The following is a 16633-nucleotide window of genomic DNA, read 5'->3' on the forward strand; positions in this document are numbered from 1 at the left end:
TTTTCAAAATTGCAAAAAGTTTTGTAGTGCAACTGGTACAGTCAGCTACAGAAGACAATTAGTAAATGTTACATAGAGCATATTTAAAAAATACTTGTTTGGAAAGACAGTTGAAAAGTTACCAGAAAGCTGTTTTTCTTAACAAAGCCTTTGCGGTGGGCTAAATGTAAAGCAAGTATACGGGTAGTTGAATTAACAAGTAACCATAAGCATGCTGTGAGTATCCAAGCCTGATGCTAACAGCGCAATGCAGGTTATCATAACAAGATTTATTAAACTACTATTGGTGCCAATTGTCATTTTACGATAAACAGAGATTATTTACGATAAACAATAGCTCTTCTATTGTCAGACGTAATAAAAGCCTTCGTATCCCCTTCTTTAAATATCCCTGTAGAAAAATATGTCAATACATAGCCTAATCTCAAATAAACCAAACTATCAAATTATATTGTTTGATTACAAATACATTTTTTGTAAAATTTTAAAAGTACAAAAAGCAATTTTATAAACTCACTATATGTTCACAATATTTTATTCTTCAATGTTGATTAAAGTACAGTATTTGATCCAAAATACAAGTTATCAGATGCAAAGTTAATTTCGCTGGACAATAACGTATATTATATAAACATCATAAAATGGTTACAGTAGATTGTTGCCTTATCTCATTGACAGTAGAACAGCATTGTGAGTGCGCTATTTAGACAAGTTTGTATCATTGCAACAAAAAACTTTAAAACTATCAAATAAACAAACTGAACCTTTTGTTCAACATATTGCTCACAATACCAGACTTGCTGTTTGTCAAGTATGTGAGGTCATAGCATGCACTGCATACTAGCAATATAAATCCTGAAATCAGTCAAGTAGGCTAGGTTAAGCCTAGCTATGGACACAATCCCAAAGTAATGAAGAATTTGATCTACCGTACTTAATTTATCATGAATGTTTAGTAGGTGTTGTAAAGCTTTTAATTATCTTTTTTGATTGGTTGTGTTTAATTGATCTTGCGTTGCTCTGTGCACAGTCAACAGGTTGGTTTCTGGCATAATTCACAAAGCTATTATTCACATTTCTCTTCAAACGTCCACTTTGCAGTTGTGCTGTGAGGGTTGCAAAGAGTTTAGATGCTTACCGTACTTTATGTTTAGCTATGTTTTATAAAGCTTTTGTTTTGGCAATCTTATTACGTAAATAAAATATGTCAGTGGGTCTAAAACTCAGGTTATGTCACTTGATTGTTGGGCCTAATAGTTCAAACTTCTCAAGTACATGGTTAACATGAAGTTCCTAACTTCCATAGCTCATACCTGACCATGCTTTTGGTCGGTATCCACTTATCTCTGTATAACATTTCGGTCAAAATGTTAAGCCATTCAAGAAACATTCTAGTCTAACAACTGACTTGACATTCAATCGCTTATAATGTGATAATGGAGTTTTTTGGTATTTAACTGGCTCAAATAGGTACCGTAGCCTATAAAATTTCTTTGCCTACATAACGAGAAGAAATTTTGCTTTTGTATACGTTTTGTTAAAAATTCTTTTATTTCCCCTCTTTCAAGAAAAGATTTCCTGAAATGAAGAAATTTCTTCACAACTTCACAAGTGAAAGCCCTGTGCGAGTGTGCGTGCCAACCAAGTTCCAACCTTCCTGAGCTAAACCCCTGGTCCCAGGGTTGCCAGATCAAAATTGCAAAAAAAAGCCAAACTTGACTAAAACTCCAGCCAAAATGAAAATAAAAAAGCCAAATATCTTTTGAGAAGAGCCAAAAAAAGCCAAACAAAGCATGACTATCAAGTACTAAAAACAAGTTATCATCACATACTTGGTGTTATTAAATGGACGAATTAACAGTACAAAGCACTTTTTGCCTGTTAGGGTGCACTGCAGAGAGCATAGCCAGAACAAAAGTATGTTTGGCTAAGAAAAGGCTCTTCAAAATATTCTTCAATTAAACAGTAAGAAATCTCGCACTCTTAAAAAGAGTGTGAAATATTGATTGAAGACCTAGAAAGCCTGTTTTAGAAAACTGTTGCACATTCACAATAAACTTACAATTTAGGACGTAAGGGGCAAAATAAACTCTTCACCTTGCAAGGCACATACAAACATATAAGTGGAAACATTAGGTGCTGGCATGAAATCATGAATCATATTTGAAAAAATTTACAAGTCATTAGTTGAGTCTTGCACGATTTAACTTTTCGTGTAGGCCTACATTAAAGTGGCTCTTAAAATTGAATTTTACTTGGGACACCCTTTCAAATGGTGAGATTGTCAGAAAAAATAACTCCTGCAAACTTTTTTTTAATTTGAAGTTGATTTAGGGGTGGCGGTGGCCTTCCCCCCTAAAGTAGGTTACTGTGCTCTCCCTCAAAATACCAAATCTGCCTATCTCAAAAACCACTTGAGCAAGAGATAGTCTACTGTAGGCTACAGTTTTGTGTCAAAACATGCAGAAAACATAGTTTCCTATCTGAACATTAAATGCATCTATCTTAAGTAGAAAAGCAGTTATTTAGAAAAAACACATTTTAACACAAAAGGTATGATACTGATAGCATTAGCTCTATAAAAGATATGTGACGATCAGTGTTCCCTCTAAGAAATTAGGACTCGTGAAATCTGTCCAAATCTTGATTTCACAATCTTTTTTGTGACCACCAAACAGTCTACAGAATTTTGTTTATTTTCTCAATTTTTGAACCTTAAGGAACACTGGTGACGATATTCATTTCAAAATGCAATTCTGGTAAGTGATATTATCGACAATATTGTTCTTGGTGCAATTTGGAAAACAGTTTCCTGTATTCAGTAACAACTTGCAAAAGAAACTGAAGTTGGACATCATCTTTAGTTTCAGTTTGTTAAAATCCTAGATTACAGCAACTCCTCTCTCTGCTCTGTCATTGACTGGTGAAAGTCCCTTTGCTATGTGTAAAGCTTGAATAAATGCACCATATTCAGTCCAATGAGCAGGATCCTTCGAAAGTATTGCTTCATCTACACCCAACAGCTGAAGAAGCCGTTTTGAATTTAGAGTTGCAAAACTGTTCTAGACCTTTATTGCCAAGAAACGCATCTAGTTTGACGCTTCATCTCCTTGATGGACGTTCTGCTGTTTCATCTAACATGTTTGCCGTCATTAGCTTTTTACTTTCCAGACAATCGGGGGATTAAACAAGACTGGTCAGTAGTCACCCTAGGGTACATCCCAAACAACAAAATCCTTCATTTTTACATCGATTTAACGTTTGCAGATGTTGAGTCAACATAAATATGGCGGATTTTGCTGTCTGGGATGTTCACACTTAGTCAGGATTTTACGGAATTACCAACGAGAAAAATTGCAGATGTAGCCTATATGTTCAGTACTTAAAAAGTTAAAAAAAAATCTATAACTTAACTGGTTAAAAAGCCAAACTTAAAAAAAAGCCAAAAAGAAGCCAAATTACAAAAAAAAGCCAAACCGTAAATCTTCCAGCCAAAGGCCTTAAAAAAGAGCCAGATTTGAGAAATTTGGCTTGAAAAAAGCCAACCTGGTAACCCTGCCTGGTCCAAGCAAACTGTTCACTGTTCAGGACAGGGAAGGGTTGCCAGATATTTTCAAAATTTCCAGCTCAAAAGCAATTTCAAACCAGCTCAAAATAGCCCAATATTGTTGCTTGTACAAACTAGCCCAAAATGAGAAGAATTCGGTCACAAAATCAGTCCAAATTGACGAAACACGATCAATCATTAAAGATCTTATTAACTTACTAAGCGTTCTACCTGGTTTACAGCATTAATCTATACCGTGGTAGGGTAGAAAATCGCTAGCCATAGTGGGGAGCCAGTGAACAATATGAGTATGACACCTACGGTATATAACTCTACTAGACACTTTAGTAGACAGTAAGACAGAGCACTGAAAGCAGGGGCGCCAGAACGACTTTTGACTGAGGGGGGGCAGGATTATGAAAAAGGGCACTTTTATTGCTGAAATGCCATTTTTTTAAGTTTTAAGATAAGATATAGCAATAATGCTCATCTATCGAGTAATGATAGAAGTGTCCGGTATACAAAGAACAATGGCACGGAAGGGCATCATGCTATGTTATAATGATGTGGACCTAATTTACTGTGATACCGAATTTTGTGTCGTGAATATTATTTCGAAGCAAAAATGAAAGATTATAATTAGGTTGAAAGCGATATAGCAGAAATTGTTATATTGCAAATTGTGCAGTAGCTTCAGAGGTGGGCACCCGCTACTTTTAAAGTAGCCCGCTACTCGCTATCGCTACTTGGACCAAAGTAGCGCGCGCTACCACTACCCGCTACCAATTTACAAAAGTAGCGCGCTACCTGCTACCGACCAAAGTAGCGCTACCTGCTACCGCGCTACCTGCTACCGACCAAAGTAGCGCGCTACCGCTACTTCTTCCGCTACTTTTGTCTAAAATGACACTAGGAAACACTCTTCAAGTCCCTAGTGACGCAAAATGACCTTGAAAACGAATGTTATCATTCGTTTACACTGTCATTTTAACGTCGTTATAGAAAACACATTCTAAGGATATTTATTGGTATGCATCTTTCAAAAACACGAGCATTTCAAAATGAGAGTCACTAAGTCCTGCTCGCTTTGGCTTTAGCACATCTTTTCCAACAGAGAAAAGTCTCTCCACTGCAGCACTGGAAGGAATGGGGGTGTTGTATTTAATAAACAGATGTTTTAACTCGGTATTCGAAAAGCTCAAGGACTTTGATTGCTCCTGTCCGAAAAAAAGGTGTCCACAATTGCTGTTTCCTTCTGCACCGACGTTTCACGGAATGGCGCCACAACACACCAAAAAATTCATCCCTGGAGTGGTGACTAGTGTTGGTGTCACTCTTCTCGGTATCAACCTGGCTTAATGTCTCCTGCAACAGTCGAATCACATCTGTCTTGACTTTTTCTCGCAGTGCGTCAGCATCATCCGTGGAAACGTAGTGCAGAAATTGTAGCCACGACGTCTTGAAGGAGGGATGAAGACATGATGCCATAAGACATTTCATGTCGTTGAAGCACTTGTTGAATCGTTTCTTCACCCCTTCAAGGACTTTCACTTTCAACTCCTCACAGGTCACAAGATCACTGATCTCGGTCAACTTCTTCGTGCAAATTGTAATGGTTGGAAGCAAGACTCCGTAATACGCTTTGGACTCGCCCTGGAGAATGTCTAAAGCCTTGCAGATAGGCTTCATCACACGGAGATATTCGCCGAAGAAGTTGACGTCAGCTAGAAATAAATGAGCTGTTTAGAAATAAAATAAACTATGTTGTAACTTCTAAGTTGTAAGCAAAACAAATCACACAAAATAGCCCTGTAATGATTTCTTTTAACAAAAACCATCGTGTAAGAAATTTTTATCAGCAACAAATATCTTAGCTAACCATTTGTCAACAGTTTTACTTTAACCAACACGATAAAAAACCTTATTTTTGGACATCTTAACATTGGTGATGACTGATGAGGTAATGCTCACTGTGCACATGTAGTCTATATATTCTATATAAAATAAACCATATATATACAACTTTACTTCGGCTATTATTAAAATTAAAATGAACGTTATCGAATTCATACCTTGATCGCAGCTCCACACCAGAAAACGAGATTCCCAAAAGACCGAAACTTTGCAACTAAGCCGATTATATAGGCCATAGCCTATATAATATAGCTGCTTGACCACGCCAGTGTTGCGAAAAAAACGAGTAGTTTATTCATTTTAAATTAAAAAGTAGCGGTAGCGGAGTGCGACTGAAAAAAAAGTAGCGCCTCTCCCGCTACTTTGGAAAAAAATAGCGCCGCTACTGCAGCCGCTACTCCAACTAAAAAGTAGCGCCGCTACCGCTACTTTTACCAAAAACGTAGCGCGCTACTGCCCACCTCTGAGTAGCTTACATGACCTTAAAAGGGCACAATTGCTCCCCTGCCCCCCATCTACAGAAAAATTGAGGGCAGGGAGGCATTCGCCCCTTCCCTCCCGCTTCCAGCGCCCCTGACCGGGAGCAGGTAATAATTAATAGATTAAACAAGCGGCCATACCATTCCTCCTTCACGTGACGTTTCCATCACTTTTCCGCTAAGGCGCTAAATGCGCTTATCCAGTTTAACAGAAAAAAAGTTCACTTAAAATTCACTCTGATTCATTCACTGTAAAGCGAAGTTTATAGAATTTCAATGAAAACTGTTGTGATTTTTTGCTATTTTATGCTTAATATTGCTCCAAAAACAAGCCCAAAAACCCGCAGTAACAAACAAAAACAAGCCCAAAAACCCGCAACCCGCGACTGCTCTATTTTTCCCGCAACTCTTCAACCAAACTAGCCCAAGCTGTGAACAGAGAGTGAACAATTGGAAACAGTGTTGCCAAAATCCTCCAAGTGAATTTGTTGGTTGATTGTATGAATCATAATCCTAACAGTAGATTGAGAAATCTCCTTGGCAGCTTAATCCTGGCAATTTCGTATACTAATATAGGCTTTGAACTGCTGACTCAGGCCCGGTCACCGATTTTGACAGATTGAAGTTTCCAACAATTGAAGTCTTGTTTATGTGAATACTATCGTCCACTAAGTGGCGCTAAATAAAAAATAGTTTTGAAATATGTTTCTCAAGCCCGCACCCCGTAACGGAAAGTCGCACCAGACGGGGCATAACAAGCTAAAAATTTCCGGGTGGGTGCAAATAAACACTGTTGCAATATGTCAGTGCCTTCCTCAAAGAGTTTGCTAAAGCGAAGCATATAGAAGTGGATTTGGGGGGGCTGATTCCCCAGAAAATTTTGAAAAAATACCTTAAAATTGCGCATTCTGGGAGTACTTTTAGCCTATGTCCATAGTAAAACTCTGTCAAATGCAGAGATGTACGTATACGCCGCAAGTTCTACGCCGTATACTTGCGGCGTAGACTTTTTGTTTACGCTAACGCTTGTGGCCACATTTTTTTGGATAGTTGTCGCTTGAAGCTACGCCGTAAAGTTTTCGCGGTTTTTTAGCGCATAGCGTCAACGCATACTTTTTAATATCTTAGCTGTTGTTTGCATTTTTTTTATCAAACTTTCCAAATTTTGAATAAGTTGAAAGAATGTTTTCAATGGGTAGGCTAAACCAGGCGCGGATCTATGGGGGGGCCCAAGGGGCCCGGGCTCCCCCGAAATTTTGTGAGAAATTGTTGAATGGTTTGATATGCTTCTAAACAGCTGATATTAGTCCCACAGCGTTCTTAACTTATCCCGGGGGGGGGGATTATTTTTTGTTATTATTAAGGTTGAAATTATCCATCGATTATACATTTTAACAGAGGTGGGCAGTAACTTGTTACAAAAGTAACTAGTTACTGTAACTAGTTACTTTTTGAGTAACTGTAACGGTAACTTCATTACTATTTTCCAAAAGTAACAAAACGCGGTAACTAAGTTAGTTCCTATTTTAGCACTTTTTCAACAGTTACAGTTACAAGTTACTTTTGTATTGAAATTTCAGTTTTTAATTGCCATTTATTTCTCTGCACGTGTTTGAGTCTTGCTTAGTGCGTGTTTGCTGCGTTTTGCGCAATAATGCATTTTTCTCGCAGATGTATCGGCGGAGCACTGCGCATGCGCGGTTCTACTTTTGTTTTGTGGTCTTGTGGAGAAGGGTTGCCATATTGGCGAATTTATCGCCAAAGTCCAGAAATCTGGCGATTTTTTAAGACGTTTCGCTTCATATTTATGATTTGGCTCTTTTTTGGCGATTTTTGATAACTGCTGATTTGGCTAAATTAATTGTCTTTGGCGATTAATCAATATGTACCAAAGACAGGCAAGACACAACAATACAACAGGGTTGAGCATTATAATAATATATTTTACATATTTACAAATGAGTTTAACAGTCAAACGTTTTCGGTTTAACTTAAGCCCTCATCAGGAACCTGAAAATATTTATAAAAATGCAGTAAATTTCAACTTCTTGAAGGTAACTAACTAACTGACTATAAGCATCAAGAAACACGCAGCGATTAAAAGCAATTTGTTGATGCTTATAGTCAGTTAGTTAGTTACCTTCAAGAAGTTGAAATTTATTGCATTTAGTGTAACGCTTGCAATGCCTCAAAAAAGATTGTCTGACATTAAAACCAGCAACAGCATTGCTGATTGCTTGCCGTTGGTGGACGTTCTTGTAGAAGCACTACAAACCAGATTTGGTCATTGGTTCGAGGACAGCGACTTTCAGCTTGCGACTGCATTCCACCCACAATTTAGACTTAGGCTATCTGTGTTTAATGCCTGATCATTAAGCGACACTGCTGAATTGAAGACCAAAACAAAACAGAACATGCTTCAAGCAATTGAAGAAGCAAACTGCTCTGCTGAAGAGGGAGTAGCAGCGACACTGAAGTGGATGGTGGTAGGTAGAGCCACGGAGGACTTTTTGCACCAATTTACGCAAAAACCAAGAAAAGAAAGCAATGCGGTTGAATCTGTTACAGGAGTATTTGGAAGCGGACCCTGAGAACAAGTTAAGCGGATCCAGATTCACAATTGGACCGATGAAAAAACTGTTTTAAAAACATAACACTCCCATTCCGTCAAGTGCTGCAGTAAAAATATTGTTTTCATTGCAGCACTTGTTCATCACCAGACTTTATTCGTTCATCCCCGACGCCGACACACGCTCCATCGACCTGACACTACCAAGACAGGCATGGGTGCGCCTCAACCGTCTCCGTATGGGCATCGGGCTTTTTCGTTCAACCATGCACCAATGGGAAATGGCCTCTTCTTCCTCCTATGAATGTGGTGCCGAGGAACAGACCGCAGACCACATCACTGATTGATTGATTGAATAAATCTTTATCCTCGGACTGGGAAATCTTCTTGCAGAACTTAATCCTGGCAGTTTCGCATACTTGTAGACTAAAGACTTTAAATCACTGACGCAGGCCCGGTCACTGAGATTGACAGAGTGAAGTTTCTGATTGTTGAAGTCTTGTTGCCGGGAAATTATTCCATCTATAAGATGTCGCTAAATTAAGAGTAGCCCTTAACGTGCGTTGCTCAAGCGCATGCCCTGAGAGTCGAACCAGTGCCGCTTGATCTTGAAGCTTCTTCGTTCCAGAAGTGACGCGCCAACCAATTGAACTATCGGGGCGGACATCATCAATGACTGTAACATCTTCAAGCCACCTAACGGAGTGGAAGGTCTGCGTGTCATGAATGATGAAACCAAAGACTGGCTGCTCTCTAGTAGCCTTCCAGTGTAGTCCGGGAACATCGTGAATCTGGGGCGGTAAAAGAATAGACTCTCGGCCCCAGAGGCTCACACAACGACGACGATTGGGCAGGCACATTTTGAAGCCCAAAAGGGCAGGCCTGAGTGACGAGCACTTTACGCGACTTATGGGGCTTATGGGTAATTCGACGCGACTTATAGGGCTTATGGGTAATTCGACGCGACTTATGGGGCTTATGGGTAATTCGACGCGACTTATGGGTACTTATGGGTAATTCGACGCGACTTATGGGGCTTATGGGTACTTATGGTGCTTATGGGTACTTATGGGTAATTCGTGGGACCGCGTCCGCTACAATCTGGCAACCTTGTGACTAAATGTAATTTTTTGTTGCTTTTTGCATACCAAGGTTGCGTAATGCGATGCTTGTTTTTGTTTCTTGTTGAAATATAAGATGTAAATTGTCTGTAGGAATTCGCAATTTTCCATAAATTTATTTGGAGTTTTAAAATTTTTTATGCAGTGTCATTGAGCAATATCAAGTATCGTATTACTGGTTCAGCTCTGGGAGTGTGCTTGAACGACACATATAAAACAAAGTTCTTCATTCAATGGCACCTAGGTAATAAATGGAATAGTTCACAGGCAACACCATGCAAAAAGTTCATTTTGTAAATCTCAGTGGCCAGGCCTGCATCGGTGGTCAATATTCCACAAAGTATTTGAAACTGGGCAGTGGCTATTTGACCGGCGCCGGTCTTTGAATCTGAAACACTATTTGACCGGTCATGACGTCACTATATAGGCATTTTTTTCTTTTTTAAAGCAAAAGACGAGAAGAGTGCCTATATAAGTTCTAAATTCAACTCCTATGTTCAACTGATTCGGTAGCGCTTAGGATACGTATCGGGTTGGTGCTCCAGAGGGAATGAGTTCGATACTACGGGGAAGCGTTTTTTTTTTTATTTTTAGCTAAATTTTGACCCGAAGTGACTCAATCGTTAGGCTTCTGCATTTTTGTGGTCAATTTTTAATTTGAGTAGCTTACAGCCCAATTTTTTATGTCTTCAAATATGAGTAATAAAGTTAAGAGTTTTTTAATTTTCTTGAATTTAAGAATTTCTCTGAATAATTTTCCATTTGTCATAAGAGGATGTGACCGTGTTTGCTCGTTTGCCGAACGACGCAAAAATGTAATGACGAACGGAAAATTACCCAGAGAAATTCTCAAATTTCAGAAAATAAAAAACTCTAACTTTATTAACTTAATTTTATGTTTTAATTTCCTTGAATTTAAGAATTTCTCTGGATAATTTTCCGTTTGTCATAAGAGGATGTGACCGTGTTTGCCGAACGACGCAAAAATGTAATGCGGACTCACTCCCTCTGGAGCACCAACCGGAGACTTATCCTACGCGCCACCGAATCAGTTGAATATAACTGTCGAATTTAGAACTTATATAGGCACTCTTGTCTTTTGCTTTGAAAGAGGAAAAGAAAAAAATGCCTATATAGTGACGTCATGACCGGTCAAATAGTGTTTCAGATTCAAAGACCGGCGCCGGTCAAATAGCCAAACTGCCTTGAAACTGCTAGACTTTCTCAAATGAACTGTCTTATTCCGAGAATAAAGTAGCCTACATGGTATACCGGTGCGTTAGCACCTAGTCACTTCAGCATGAAGATGCTTTTATTTTTTTACAGACTTTTTAATAATAAAGAAAAACTGAGTTTAAAAGCCTCGTAACGTATTACTTAGAACTACATTATATATCTCATATCATAGATCAGGATCAGGGTGGTCCAAACCCTGGCACGCGGGCCGCATGCGGCCCGCGTGAAGCTTTTGTGTGGTCCGCAAATGCTTTGTGCATGCCTGAATTATTAGTGCTAAATCCAAGGTTTAAAAATACACCTACGTTTTATAAATACATTACCTTCGCCACAACCCTAAATAAGTCGCGCATAATCGGGTCAATAGGTAACTATGAGGGAACAATGTCGGTTTGTGACGACACAAACGTGCGTTGATATTTTGCTTTTGTTGCTAGCACTTTCTCAGTTATGAAGGCACTTTCTCCCTTATGAAGCGATTAAAAAGCGACACACGGAACAGAATGGCCGATGAAACCCTGGATGCCTGCTTACGTCTGTCGACCACTGAATTTAAACTAAAGATCGACACTATATGCAAAAGCAAAAAACAATAATTTGTTTTGGTTTGCTAATTTGTTGACGTGTTATGTATCGCATCTTTTTTACCAGCTGAAAATCACTTTTTGAGTCGCAAGCAGAGATTAAAAACTTAGTGAGTTAGACGTGCAGCAAAACATTAGGTCGATCAGAACAGCAAACTCAGTCCTTTCATTGCAACTGTATTTTGTCAGCGACAAGATTTGTTAATGTTCATAGCCTGCGAACAGTAAGAATGTAGCTAACACAGATCGATCTATAGAAAAGAAGTTTAAAATCGCAACCTAATTAAGTTTTTATTTAACAACGTTTCTACTTTCAGCAACGCCTTATCATTTCTCACTATGCGGCCCGTGAAGTTTTTCTCAGATCCTAATGTGGCCCTTCATGTTCGCAGTCTTGGACCACCTTGTCATAGATCATTCATAGTGTTTTTGTGTAAGCTTCTAGGCCAATGGTGGGCACAACTCTTCAACACATATTCTGTGGCTCTTGTATTGAATCTTAATATTACAAAAAAATTAAGTTTATATTTTATAAATATGTTCTCTCGCAAATTCAACCAAGCAGTGATGTACCTAAGGTATGGCAGGCATGGCTCGAGCCATGGGTGCCACATTGACAGAGGCGAGAAAATCGGTTTGTAAAAATTAAAATTTGTTACTTACACTTTCTTCGAAATCTAATTTACACCCAATACAATACAAAGATCAAAAAGGAGTCTCTTACTGTAACCATTGTTAAACAATAGAATTGTGACGTTGCAAAAACAACATTGTGCCTCTCCTGGCTCATTTTGCGTTCAGTCAGCAACTATTGGAAGTTTCATAAGTCGCTAAGCAGCAAATTAATTGAAGCATAGAAGTAACACCAGAATTTATTTATTCAGTTTTATAAGAATTTATAACTTTTTAAATTCAAAACATGGTGCAACCTTGACAAATGAACACTTGGAAGAATTAATTTGCACAACATTAACAACTTATCGTCCAAATTTTCAGAGATTAGCGAGTCAAGTACAAAACTGATATGGATAAACAATGATTGTGTTTTTATTGCTGTTATGTTATTTTGTGTCATCTGATTTTGCGGCTCGCCGGTGTTTATAGTTTATCCGCAAGCGGCTCTTTCTTAGAACAACTTTGCCCACCCCTGTATCTAGGCCATAAGATTTCAGCTCGATGCAGTTCAGAAATACCTTTTTTGGCTAACTAAATTCAAGCAACTCATTTTATAATGACTGCTTTGTTGCTGCTTCAAGGTGTTTGCGGCATTTTTTTATTTGTAATTTTATGTTATTAAAATGTGGAATGGCCCGTTTCGGCGAGTCCGATTCGGCTAATCCGATTCGGCTAATCCGATTCGGCTAGTCCGATTCGGCGAGTTCCCTATTCGGCGAGAGCCTTTTTTGGCGAGTGCCCTATTCGGCGAGATTTTGAAATTTTATTTTTGAAAGGGAATTATTGGGTACCGTAGCCTAAACCATAGCCGTAACTGTTTTCACATCGTTTTAACGTCGCTGAACGTGCAGAAAGGAATAAAAATAAAATGTTTGAACTATTAAATTAAAATTCGTCAGTTCAGTTCATATTTCTGACCATCATATCAAAAACAATACACGTCAACATAGCAAAGGTAGAAGCGACAAAACGCAAAAACGTGCTTGAATTCGTCATGTCAGTTCAGTTGTTTTTAAGGTAGAAGCGACAAAACGCGAACGTTAAAACGTGCTTGTGACCGGAGTAAGTTATTAAGTTGAAAGAAATTTAGCACGGTCGCAACACCTTCAGAAAAATTTAAGATGTAAAGAGAAAATAAAAAAAAGAAAATGTTACAAAAAAAAAATCATGTTTATATCTATAAGTTTGTACTTTTGAATAGTTAAAATGATTAGTTTGGATCAACAAATGTGTGGCCTACAGCTTGGAATGAAAGGAAATTATCGGGTACGGTACCGTAGCCTAATTATCCCTACCAGCAAAAATTTGTTCCAAGAACCTAGTTAGCCTAGCAGTTCATTTTTACATTGAAGTAACAGAATGAAATTGCTAACCAAATGTGTGGCCAATTGTTTTAACGTCGCTAAACGTTGAAATCATGTGGAAAAGAGAACTTTGATGACTAGGATACGTTGCAAGCCTTAAAGCAGCCGGCGGCCATGGCCGCTAGGTAGTGCTTGAATGACCGCCTGTGCTACCTCCTCCGTCGGCCAAGTTTGGCCGCCGGTTTCTTCTAGCCAAATATTTGATTTCGCAATAGAATGATTGTGGATTAAATGTCGAAAATATGCAGTATCAAAGAGTGACGCAGAATTAGGTCAGCTCATCATAGTCACTACTGTTGTATTGAATATATCCAGCTGCGATCACCAGCGCTGTAAGTCTTGTTTGCAATTCCCGATGTTTATTTTAACAAAGTGTTAATCCGAAGTGCTAATTTACATCAGCTGGCAATATTGTCGTTTTTATATCGATTCAATGTTGTCGGACATTGAATCGTTGTTAAAAAGGAGAACTAGGTTAGTTGACATCCGTGGGTAAAACACGTGTCTTCATAGTTGAGAACGCTGTGGGTTAGTGACTTCACACCCTCAATGGTGACATCATAACGACATAAATGGTTGGGTTTTATGAAAGGCGGCATGCAGTTGAAACAATTTACTGAGCTGCAAGCAGTTAAAACAATTTAGGGTCGTTAGATGGTCCCGCAATACCGTTTACAATCCCGATAAAGCATTTAATGTGTGGTACAACGATTCTATTGCAGGACGTCGCCCAGACTTCAACAACGCTGTTCCGGCGGGTCGATTGCCCTCTTGATTAGAATTGAAATTGTGATGAATTTTGTAACTTGGTTGGTTGAATTAAGCAACGTTGAATTTGCGTTCTTTTACTGTTATACGTTACGTGGCGCGCCTTCTGACCAAGACGTTTAATTTCTGATTGTCGCATTTGCCGCGTGCCGGGAGCCGTGGTTTCTGGAGAGTATTTGCCATTGTGTGTTGAGTTTCATTTCATTATCGAAAAAAGCAAGCTAGAGAAATGAATGTGTACCACGGATTTAAGTTGTCGTGTTAAAGCCATTGTAAGTTTATACAAAATCAGGTTTTTATCCCAACTCGCGCTCAATAAATCAAAAAACAACAAGAAACAATTGCAAGTATGATTCAGGCAGACCGAGGAGGGATTGTAGGTAGGCAGTGAGCACCTACTCATGTAACCAAACGCTAAGTGATCATTTTAACATTGTTGCAAGTTTAATGCTATTTACTTGTGCTATCGTTATTGTATTTTGGCCTCCAAGCACGCAGATTTGGCCGCCGAGAAGGAGCTCTCGGTAGGCCACGAGTTTTAAGGCCTGCGTTAAAACTGAGAAACATTCACAAAAGCCCTTCGATACGTTGCATTTTTAAGATTATGCATTTTGAAGATAATGTATTCAGACGTTGAATCAATGTACAAATGAACTGTTAGGCTAAATGGGTTCTTGGAACAAATCGAAGGGCTTCTGTGAATGTTTTCCAGTTTCAACGTATCCTAGTCAGCAAAGTTCTCTTTTCTACACGATTTCAACGTTTAGCGACATTAAAACGATGTAAAAACGGCAATTTCTGCTGGTCGGGATAACTAGGCTACGGTACCTGATAATTTCCTTTCAATCCAAGCTGTAGGCCACATTTCTGAAGGTATTGCGACCGTGCCAACTTACTTCGGTCACAAGCACGTTTTAACGTTCGCGTTTTGTCGCTTCTACCTTTTTCTACACCTTTGCTATGTTGACGTGAATGGTTTTTGATATCATCATCAAAAATAAAAACAACTGAACTCATCATCATAATCCATCGTCGGTTTGTTCCCCACTAGTGGGGGTGGCCGATTGTTTCCGCGCAGCAATTGTTTTAATCCCTTTTCTCCATTTCACCCTGTCCCTTGCATCTTCCTCCTTCAGTCCGACTTTTTTAAACTCATCTTTCACTTGTTGTTTCCACGTTCTTCTTGGACGACCGCGTTTCCTCTTCCCATCCACCTTTAGATCTAGTGCCTTTCTAAGAAAACTTCCTTCCTCCCTCCTTATCACATGTCCATACCATCTTACTCCATTTGCCCTTGCCAGTTGGTCTATGGTCTCTCTCATCTCTAGCATATCCAACAATTCTTCAGTCCTTTTTTCCCTTCTCGTTTTCACCCCACACATTGCTCTCACCATTGACCTTTCCGTTCTTCTCAGGATTGCCAGTTCACTCTCTCTCAATATCCATGTCTCGCTACTATATAGCATTGCAGGCCGCACACAGCTCCGATATACTTTCCCTTTCATCCTTAGTGAGAATTTTCTGCTATACAACATTTCCCCACATTCCCTGAACTTTGCCCAGCCCAATCTTGCCCTTGTTGTCACCGCTGCTTCACATCCACCATTTCCATTTATCCGATCACCCAGATAACAGAAGTCTGTCACTGTTTCGATGCCATGGCAGAACTCATCATCATGGCCTTCCACTTCATTCCTTCCTTTACTGCATTTCCCACAAACAAAACACTTCGCCAATCTTGTTGCGGCTCTCTTGACATTAGCACATCTTGCATGTACCCACTTTACATGAACTGACATGACGAATTCAAGCACGTTTTAACGTTCGCGTTTTGTCGCTTCTACCTTTGCTATGTTGACGTGTATTGTTTTTCATATGATGGTCAGAAATAAAAACAACTCAACTGAACTGACATCACAAATTTTAATTTAATAGTTCAAACATTTTATTTTTATTCCTTTCTGCACGATTTCAATGTTTAACGATGTAAAAAGTAAAGCGGCAATTATAATTAAGCTACGGTAGCCTACCCGATAATTCCCTTTCAAAAATAAAATTTCAAAAACACGCCGAATAGGGCACTTGCCGAAAAAGGCTCTCGCCGAATAGGGAACTTGCCGAATCGGACTTGCCGAATAGTAGCAGACCCATTAAAATGAGGACCAACTAAAATCATTAATATATTTTTCTGTGCTTGACATTTGTAACATAGGGAAACAGCTTACTTGATAGCTGGTATCGTCAAATATTCCGCATTTGCACAACAGGCAAACTAAAAGTGTTTTTCCTCTTTTTGCATTTTGTAAATGAAGACTTTTTTAATTGTGAGGATCGTACTGTAACAAAATTTCATTGTTGAAGTTGAGAATTTTTCTT

This window comes from Aplidium turbinatum, chromosome 1, assembly GCF_918807975.1.
Source record: "Aplidium turbinatum chromosome 1, kaAplTurb1.1, whole genome shotgun sequence".
Lineage (NCBI taxonomy): Eukaryota > Metazoa > Chordata > Ascidiacea > Aplousobranchia > Polyclinidae > Aplidium > Aplidium turbinatum.